This window comes from Myodes glareolus, chromosome 17, assembly GCF_982192425.1.
Source record: "Myodes glareolus chromosome 17, mMyoGla1.1, whole genome shotgun sequence".
NCBI classification, from domain to species: Eukaryota; Metazoa; Chordata; class Mammalia; order Rodentia; family Cricetidae; genus Myodes; species Myodes glareolus.
In genome coordinates, this window is record NC_142042.1 from 44,259,123 (window position 1) to 44,269,132 (window position 10,010).

The following is a 10,010-nucleotide window of genomic DNA, read 5'->3' on the forward strand; positions in this document are numbered from 1 at the left end:
GAGATTAATCTTGTTTCTAACCAGCTCTTTCAACTTAAACTAACCTTTTTCTATTAATCTATATGCTGCTACATGGCTAATGGTTTCTTGCCTCATCTCCTACATGTTACTCTTTCTGTGCATCTGGCTGGTAACTCCACTTTCTTCCCAGTGTTCCCTCTGTCCTGGCAAAATCCTGCCTAGCTTTTGGCTGTTTAGCTTTTTATTAAACCAATCACAGAGTCATATTATCATGGAGTGCAAAGGAATATTCCACAACATTTCCCCCTTGTTGTTTAAATAAAGAGGAATGTTTTTAACTTTAACATAGTTAAACTATATACACTAAAAATAATTGTCAAGAAAGAATTTTATTTACAATATTCAGTTCATTTGTATTTGTCAAATTTAGAGAAAGTACACCTTCACATATCCTTTCTTTATGAGCCTAAAGTTTTGTGCCTAATTTATCTTCTATGTAAGCTAAAACTATCTAGTCTTCAACTTTATCAGAAACATGAGAAGACCATACTATTATTTGAGTAAACAGGAAGTATAGTATATGCCACTTTCAATCCTATAGAAATGACAGACATATGGATGCCTGAACAGTGGCCCAAAGTTTTTCTGTTTTGTGTCTTTGGCTTAAGGCCTAGAATATCGGGCAAGAAGTTTGAAGAATTGTCCTATCTTTTTTCTGCAACATTCAACAGTCACATTCCTGTGTGTTCTGCAGAATATCTGGTAGACTTTTCTGTGAAGCATGAATTCTGAATGACTGTCCCATCTTATCTTGAAAAAGTTCAAGAGTCTTTTTCCTTTGTTTCTTGCTTGACTAGTTTGTACAACATAGTATGTGAAGTCCAAACAAAGTCAGTTTCTTCCCCAAAGGGCTAGTTTTGCCACATTGCAAGCAAACTTCATATGGACCTTCTTTGACACCAGTCATCTCTGAAGTAAATTTGTGTTGACAGGAGCAGATGTGTCTCATTGTCATTAAACAGATTGAATAAAAGCAAATGAGAGAAAATAAACAGAAAAGAAAGAAAAATGAAAGTGATAGTAAAGCATTTGTGATGTTTCACACCTGGAATAGCACTGGAGGCCAAGGCAAGAGACCTGAGGATTGAGACCATCTAGAATTACATAGTAAGACTGGGCATTGGTCTTCAATGAGCAGAAACAAAAGGAGAGTATATGAAAATGATGGGTCATAGTCTCATGGACTTACCAACAGACAAAAATTCACATTTGCATTTTGAAGACAATAAAGAAGCCTTGAATGAAGGAGTGTGCTGCTTAAGTCTTACAGCAGGAGACAGGGAGACAGGGCCTGAAGGAACAGCCATCAAATCTGATCTTCATCAGACTGCCATTTCCTGTGGAAACAAAATCAAAATCTCTTCCGCAATGTAACAATTTTTTTAAAAACTCACATTTTGCACTTAAGACAATTTTTTTGAGACAGAGTTTCTTTGTGTAATAGCCCTAGCTGTCCTGAAACTAGCCCTTTTAGAGCAGGATGGCTTTGACCTAAAAGAGATCTGCCTGCCTTTGCCTCTCAATTGCTTGGATTAAAGATGTGTGCCCCCACCACCTGGCTGACAGTTGAGAAGTATATAGGTCAGTTAAATTTATCAGTTTCTTTACTCCAATGTCTCTCAACAGCTATTCTTTACTCATTAGCAATCAAAAAAATTAAAATCATACAATACAATAGGGAATCCAGACTCTTTGATGTATTTCCCTATCTCTTCATGGCTTTTTTAAAGTTTATAAATGACTTACTTTTCATATGACTGTCTACATCCATTTTCTATTTTTCTTAAGCCTTTGCACATTTTTGAACATACTGTAACCTGTCTGGCCTATTTTTCCTCTCTCTCACTCTATGAGCCTGCTTTACTGTGCATCTGTAAGTTTTTCTGTCTGCCTGAGCAAGATCTTAAACCACTGTGTAGCTGACAACTCAAGCCTACAGGTGTGGCCAAGAGATGCATCTCTGAGTTACGACCAACATAGGACACTTCCATCTAGCAAGCTGTGTTTGGCTCTATTTTAAGATGTGATTTGTCTTAGAATCCTTATTCTCCACATTTATAATCAATTCATTTTTAAAGCAATAAATTGTTCAGTCAAAAGAATTTTTCTACAGCAAGGGACAATGATCAACTGCAATGTTCATTTAATTGATAAGTTGTATTTAGTCTATACGATGAAGATGTTGATTTTGGAGCTAAGGGCTCTTCCAAAAGCTGATTATTCACTCACTTTTAGTCTTATAAATTGTCCCCGGATGTACAGGTCTAGTTGATACAAGCCCAAACCATCTCTTATAGTCTAAACTGCAACCAGTAATGAATCCATGCAAAAACAGTTCTGCTTCCATTTACTATGTAAACTTGATGGAACAGTTTTGAAAGAACCATGCTAATGTCAACTCTCAAAATATGTGATCCTGTTGTGACACCACTGAAATTCCTATTTCTTTTTTTTTAACATGAAATGGTATTTATTAACCAGTTCATCCTTAATCTACAGTGTTTATTCCTGCAGAGAATGTTCACGAATATAAGACCAGTGAGAAGTTTCAGGGCATTTAAGTTCTGTGACTGAGCATTGGTCATCTAGGGACTGACTGCACAGGATATGTCAGCCTTTCACAACTCTGTAAAGTCTTTTTTTTATTCATTTATTTATGAAAAATTTCCACTTCCTCCCCTCCTCCCAGTACCCACCCATTCCCCCCACTCCCTCTTCTTCTCCCTTTCCAGTCCCAAGAGCAGTCAGGGCTTCCTGCCCAGTGGGAAGTCCAAGTTCCTCTCCACTCCTTCCAGGTCCAGGAAGGTGAGCATCCAATCAGACCAAGATCCCAGAAAGCCAGTACATGCAGACCAAGACCCAGTGCCATTGTCAATGGCCTACCAGTCAGCCTCCATGTCAGCCACATTCAGAGAATCCGACCCGATCACACGCTCGTTCAGTCCCAGTCCAGCCGGCCCTGGTGAGCTCCCACCAGACCAGTCCCCTTGTTTCAGTGGGTGAATGCACCCCTCGCTGTCCTGACTCTTTCTTGTTCTCCCTCCTTCCACCCCTCATTTGAACCTTGGGGGATCAGTCCAGTGCTCCAATGTGGGTCTGCATCTCTATCTCCATCCATCTTCTGATGAAAATCCCTCCTATCCTGCCTTCCTTGCCCGCACTCTACCTCCATCAGCTCCCATCTGAACCCAGGGAGTCAAGTCCAGTGTTCCAATGTGAGTCTCTGTCTCTATCTCCATCCATCGCCAGATGAAGGTTCTATGGTGATATGCAAAACATTCATCAGTATGGTCATGGGCTAAGGCCAGTTCAGGTACCCTCTCCTCTGCTGCTTAGGGAACAATCTGGGAACCTCTCCTTGGGCCTGGGAACCCCTCCAGAATCAAGTCTCTTGCAAACCCCAAAATGGCTCCCTTAGTTGAGATGCACACCTCCCCGCTCCCACATCCATTCTTCCTCCCTCCCCCCATCCCACTCCCCAGCCATCCCCAATCCTCTCCCTCTCTGAACCTGAGGAAAATCATTAGTTATCCTCCTGGATATTGGAATTAGACAAGATTGCCAGGCAAACTTGGGTGCACGGGGCGTGGGGAGGTAGAAGTAAGGGGAGATGGTTGGAGTGAAATTCCTATTTCTACCTTGCAGAATAAACGAACTTTCTAAAATACTTTCCATGAATTGTCTAGATGCTATTGCCATTTCCAAGCTTATGTTTCAGTGATATAAACTTTAGCATTGCTAAACTGTTTACATTTCCAACTCATTCAATTATCAATGGATAACAAATAAGAACAGTCATGAGGATAAACCATTGTTTTGGTTTTTACTGTGTGTAGTTGTTATTCTTTATTTTCAACTGGACTGCACTAAGAAAGTTCCAGATACAGATTCATAAATTATGTTGCTGGCTATTTCTGTGAGGACTGACTAGGGTAAAGGCATATGGCCCAAATATGAAAAGCACTATCCCGTTAGCTGTAGATGTTGGTAGAATCAGAATAAAACAATGAGTAGCTGAATTTTCTCTCATAGTTTCCTGGTTGTCATGAGGTATCATGTCCTTCCCATTATGAGGGACTAAAATAGTACATCTCTTTTTATAATTTATTTTTGGAGTTGGAATATATGATGAAAGTCTCATAGAAAACTGTTTAGCTATTCAAATTCATTTCCTCCTGTGTGTAAAATTTTATTCAAAGTTTTAAGATAAAATTTATGTCTCGTAATTTACCATCACTTCTTAAAACCAACTGCAAAACACACCATTCTAAAACAATGGCTTCTACTTTTGCTTTTTTCTGTAACCTTGAGCATCTCTTCTTATGTATTTTGACTATTCATCCTGAAAATTGTGACGGTTAGAATTTGAATCTATGCCTTCTATGTATTAGCTTCCTGGATTAAACACAAAAGAAGGAAGTAAAAAGCTAAATGAGTAATACATCTAACTTTTATTTTCTCATGGCAGAAATTGTGATCCATTGTTTCAAGCCCCTGACACTTAGACCACAATGGGCGATATCTTTTCAAATAGTAAATCAGAACAAGTCCTTTTTTAAGGTGACTTTCATCAGATATTTGATAACATAATGAGTAAAATAATTGATGCACAAACTTAAGATGACTCTGCTTATGATGAATAATTTATTCTTAAATATAAAACATTCCAAATCCTGTCCAATGTACAAAATACATCTTTTACCATTTAGTACGTTTATCTGATGCTTTTTAGTAACTTTGCCGCCTCTAACTGTTTATAATCAGCATATTTATTATTCACCAATTTGCCAAAAAGTAACCATCTAAATTTCTATGCAATAACAGCTTCATTGAAAGTGGAACATGCATGACAAGCAAGCCTTTCCACACTTTCAGAACCCTTATATGCTTTGACTAGTTAGAATTTTAGTTAATTTGTGTTTTTTTCACTTTCTTTTCTTTCTACTTTTTCCAAGCTGTGTGAATCTCAAATTTCCTAATAAACTAATAAGCACATAATCAAAGTAAGAATGATTTCTGTGCCCCATCCCTTTCTTTCCTTTGCCTTCTTTACCTTTAAGAAACTACAGTAAACCAAAAAATATGTATTCAAAAATGGCCTGTTGAATTGACCTGACAGACTATGAACAATGTTGGATAATGTATGAATATTTTAGTGGAAAGAGAAACAGAGTCTCATAAAATAGACACAACACCTTTTCATATATTAAAAATTTAATTATATACCCAATACATCCTTTATGATACTGAAATAAAAATGAAAACCAAACAAATATAATCAGTCATATGCAATTTTACTAAAATGTGAAAGGTATGGGATCACGTGGCTATTACTAAAGGTAATCACCTGTTAGTCCCAAACTGAATTTGGTAGAAGACTGAATGCCATTACAACATGAGATCATCTATAGCTCCATCAATGAGCAGTAGAAATAAGATGAAGAGACATGGGCAGCAAGAGAGGCACAAATATATCTTCAATGTCACACCAACCCATTCTGCCTGCTTATGTTATATGCTCAGATTTACAAAGTAAAAATATTTTTCTTATCTTTCCTGCAACATCACTATGAAAACAATGAAGATAACAACAAAGAAAAGCTAGAAAGAAAAAGAAGATGGTAAAGGATCAAAAGGGTGAGGAAAGGAAAAGGGAGGAGAAGAGGAAGGAAAGTAGCAAAGAAGCAAAATCATAGATAACTAAATAGTGCCACAATCTGTCGGGGTTTTGAAAAATATTTTTGAGTTTTATCAATATTTTTATGATATTTTACCACTATTTGAGAGACACTTCCCATTGCAATACAATGTACAGCAATGGAAGCTATTCATTTTTATAATGTAATAAGTATCTGACTCTATTTATTAGATATATGGTTGGAGACAGTTTTTAAAAATCACTTTTAACTTCCCTTATGTCATACATCTGGGAAAGCACACAAGAAAGTGTAGTATCATTCTTAAATCATAGAAGTAGGTTGATATTCAAAACGTGGAAAACTATTCTGAATGGAAGTCATGACCCTGAAATATATTCTCACTTCAATAAGACTTCTATTCATTATTCTCCTTTTTTCTCCTTAAATCTTACTACTTGCCTTTCTATTATCAGAAGCATCACTGACATAAAAAATGTAAACGTTTTGTGAATTCTTGGTGTACATGTTGCTGTTTCTTGCCCATCCCAAACAAGCCAAAAATATGTATTCACGTCCTCTACAGATAATTTTAGCATGGCTCCACAATTAAAGTCACATTTTCCTTAACCCAGACGAGAATTCTGGGACGAAGAAAGCTCAGTCTGCAGTCATCATTCAGACACAGAGGAAGCAAGATGAGACTGCCTCACTGTAAAAGGTACCAAGCCATGAGGTTAACACAGACATGAATTATAGGCTAATATAAGTTATAAGGATTAATAAGAAGCCTGAGCTACCAGGTCACCTAGTTTATAATTAATGTAGACCTCTGTGTGTTTCTTTAAAACTCAACAGCTGCAGGACTTGGGGAGACAGAAACCTCTCTCAACATTACAGGTTAGAGAGAGGAGAGGATAGGGATTGCAATGTAATTGTATTTGAATTGAAGCATATTTAAAATAAATAAATAGCCCAGAACCAATTCAATTTATTTAAAAAGTTTTAGTTAATTTTATCATCAATATATGAATGTACATAGGCATCATAATTTATGTTTTGTGTGTCCTTTAATATAAAAAAACAAAGTTAAAACTAATTATAAAATGTGTTTCAATCCAATTTAGTATATTTGAACCTGTTCAAAATTCCTCTTTATTAGTTTGTATTGGCTACTCTACTTGTTCTATTATTTCAAACCACATTTTTTTCTGTACTATCCACATCCATAGAACTGTTAGATTCTGGCTTATATTTGCATGGTTTGTTCTCTGATGTGCCTTTGCATAAAAAGTACAAGTCTTCAAATCAAGAAGAAATTAAATTCAGAAATAACATCTGTGACTACACATTTAAAAAGCTTTATTAAACATTTGAAAGCATGCATTATTTTAGCTAGAAAAATAAAACTGGGAAATTCAGATGACTTTGTAAGAGGCTCTATATTATGTTGAACTAAAGCAATGCCTTAGCATTATATTAAAGATTGAGAATATATATAAATATTACAATATAAATCATTTTGTAAGAATGCTGTATGAACATATATAAGAAAGAATTGAGTTATAAATGGTTTTCTTTTTAAGCTACCAGTAAAATTTAACCATGTTAAATTTTGTTTCAATATAGCTTAGGAGTATTAGTCAGTTTTCATGTTTTTAAAATATAATTTTATAAAATACTTCATATAACCAGAACCAGTTAATCTATAGATATTTCATAAATTATTTTACACATGAACACTATAATGCTGTATATGCATAAAATGATTAACAAAATCAAAATCTATATATCACTTGGGTTATGTGGCTCTGTACATGCAAATGAAAAACTTACACCATTGCAGACACATTAGATAATTATAAAATTAGATGTTGAATTTATATTGTCTTGTTAAAAAAATCTTGAATCTTTGTAATTTAAAAATCATATTGGAGAAAATAATTTGTATATTTTCTTCTCTCTAGCACATATTTAAAGGTTAAATTTGAATGTAATAGTAAAGGTTCTAAAGTAGATGAAGACATTGGGTGATTCTGTCCTTTCTTTCTCAACCTTCACATTAGGGCATTAAAATAGGAATCTCTAACATACAAAATCAATGTTTGGGACACAGTAATTACTCCATAAATACCATGAATTTTAATTTTGAATAATAATATAGCTACAAAAAATTTAGGTTCATAGCAAAATACAACACTGACCCACTCCTCTTTATTCCAGGGTGCTAATACTCAGGTTTTTTTTTTTTTTTTGGTGGGGGATAGAACTGAGAGAATTAATGAATGTTAAAGGGGAGATGAATATATTTCCTTAAAGGATAGTCAGAGTAATTTAAGAATGTTTCTCTCACATAAGAGAGGCCAAGTAACTTTTAGTTCTTTACACAGTTCATGAAGCTGGATGCTTCCACAGTCCAATCTGGTGCTGAAATACTGCATGATTCCTGAACAGCAGGTGGTACTTAGTCAACATTAGAAGCCTGAAGAATCTTATTTTTTTTATTTTTTTTTATTAAATTATAAAAGTTTCCATTTCCGCCCCTCCTCCCAACACCCTCCCACTCCCCCCACTCCCTCTCCTCCTCCCTCTCCATCCCCTAGAGCAGTCAGGGTTTCCTGCCCTGTGGGAAGTTCAAGTTCCTCCCCCCTCCCTCCAGGTCCAGGAAAGGTGAGAGTCCAAACAGACTGGAGCGCCAAAATCCAGTATATGCAGAGGAAGCAAGTCCCAGTGTCATTGTCAATGGCTTTTCAAAAAGGCTCCGGGCCAGCCACATTCAGAGAATCTGGTTGGATCACGATCTCGTTCAGTCCCAGTCCAACAGGCCTTGGTGAACTCTCATTATATCAGTTCCCTTGTATCAGTGGGTGCTCGCATCCCTCGCAGTTCTGATTACTTTTTTTATTTTCTTCATCTTTCTGTTCCTCATTTGGACAGTGGAGTGCTCAGTTCGGTGTTCCAATATGGGTCTCCATCTGTATCGCCATCCAACGTCGGATGAAGGTTTCCTCTGCCCTTGCCTTCTTTGCTCACGTTCTCTTTCCTTCTGCCTCTTATTTGGACCTAGGGAGCTAGGTCCAGTGTTCCAACGTGGTTCTCCGCCTCCATCTCCATCCATCTCCAGATGAGGGTTCTATGGTGACATGCAAAATTTTCATCAGTATGGTTGTGGGCCAAGGCCGGTTCAGGCACCCTCTCCTCTGTCCAGAGAACCATCTGGGGATCTCTCCTTGGACCGGGGATCCCCTTTATAACCAAGTCTCTTTTAAACCCTAAAATGATTCCCTTAGTTGAGGTATATACTTGCCTGATCCCATATCCATCCTTCCTCCCTCCCCCCCATCCCAGTCCCCCCAGGTAACCTCGGGTGCATGGGGGCGTGGGAGGGTTGTCAGAAAGGGAGAGGGTTAGAGAGAAGGGAGTAGGGGAGGATTGGTGAAGAATCTGATTTTAACATTAGAAAATATATCAAAAGTGGCAACAGTAGAGTAGATGTGTTTGACAATGTGAAAGCCACTCAAGCAAAAAGAAGAAAGGAAAGGCTCTTTCTATCAATTAAGACAACTGAAGCAACATCACATCAGCAATCCTGATGTAGACAATATTTCCTTAAGGTACAATTTCCAGAGTATTCTAAATTGGTCAAGTTGACAAAATATTACTACTCTAGCCTTTATCAACTTTACCTACAAACAGTTTACTTTAAACCACAGCTTTATACCTCTTATCCTCAGAGTTCTTTATTTATCTCATATATAAATAATAGTAAAATATCTCAGATCCTTCATTTCAAATAAGGCTTCATTTTTAGTGCCTTTTCTGAGCACTGCAGGAAATACAGACCTTCCACACAGCACTGGGCCCCAGATACTTACAATGACATTTAAGCAAGGATATCATGTGGACAACCCATTGCCAAGTTCTGAGGCTAGCTAGACATGCAGACTGCAATACTGTCACCCTTAGATAACAGTTGTGTGCTGACCATAAGAAAACATTTTCTACTGTCCTAATAAAATACAGGAGCTGGTGCTGATCTTTTGAACAATCATGGTTTCTCCATCAACCACAGTATGAGTCTTATCCAACACGAACCTAGTATTATCCAAAATATCACACAAGATTCCCTTATTCCTTTTGTTGGAAGAATTTTTGCTCTTTTTCAAAATCCAACGAAAATGGTATGAGTAGTCCACATTTCTCTCATCATTCTCATCTTCCAGCTCACACAAAAATGCTTATTAATCTCTATTCCCAGATATTAATGGATTTTCTAGCACAAGGAATGCTTCCTTGTTTCTCACATAAAGTAATCCAAGGCATAAAAGTCACATATTCAGGTAACAATACCTC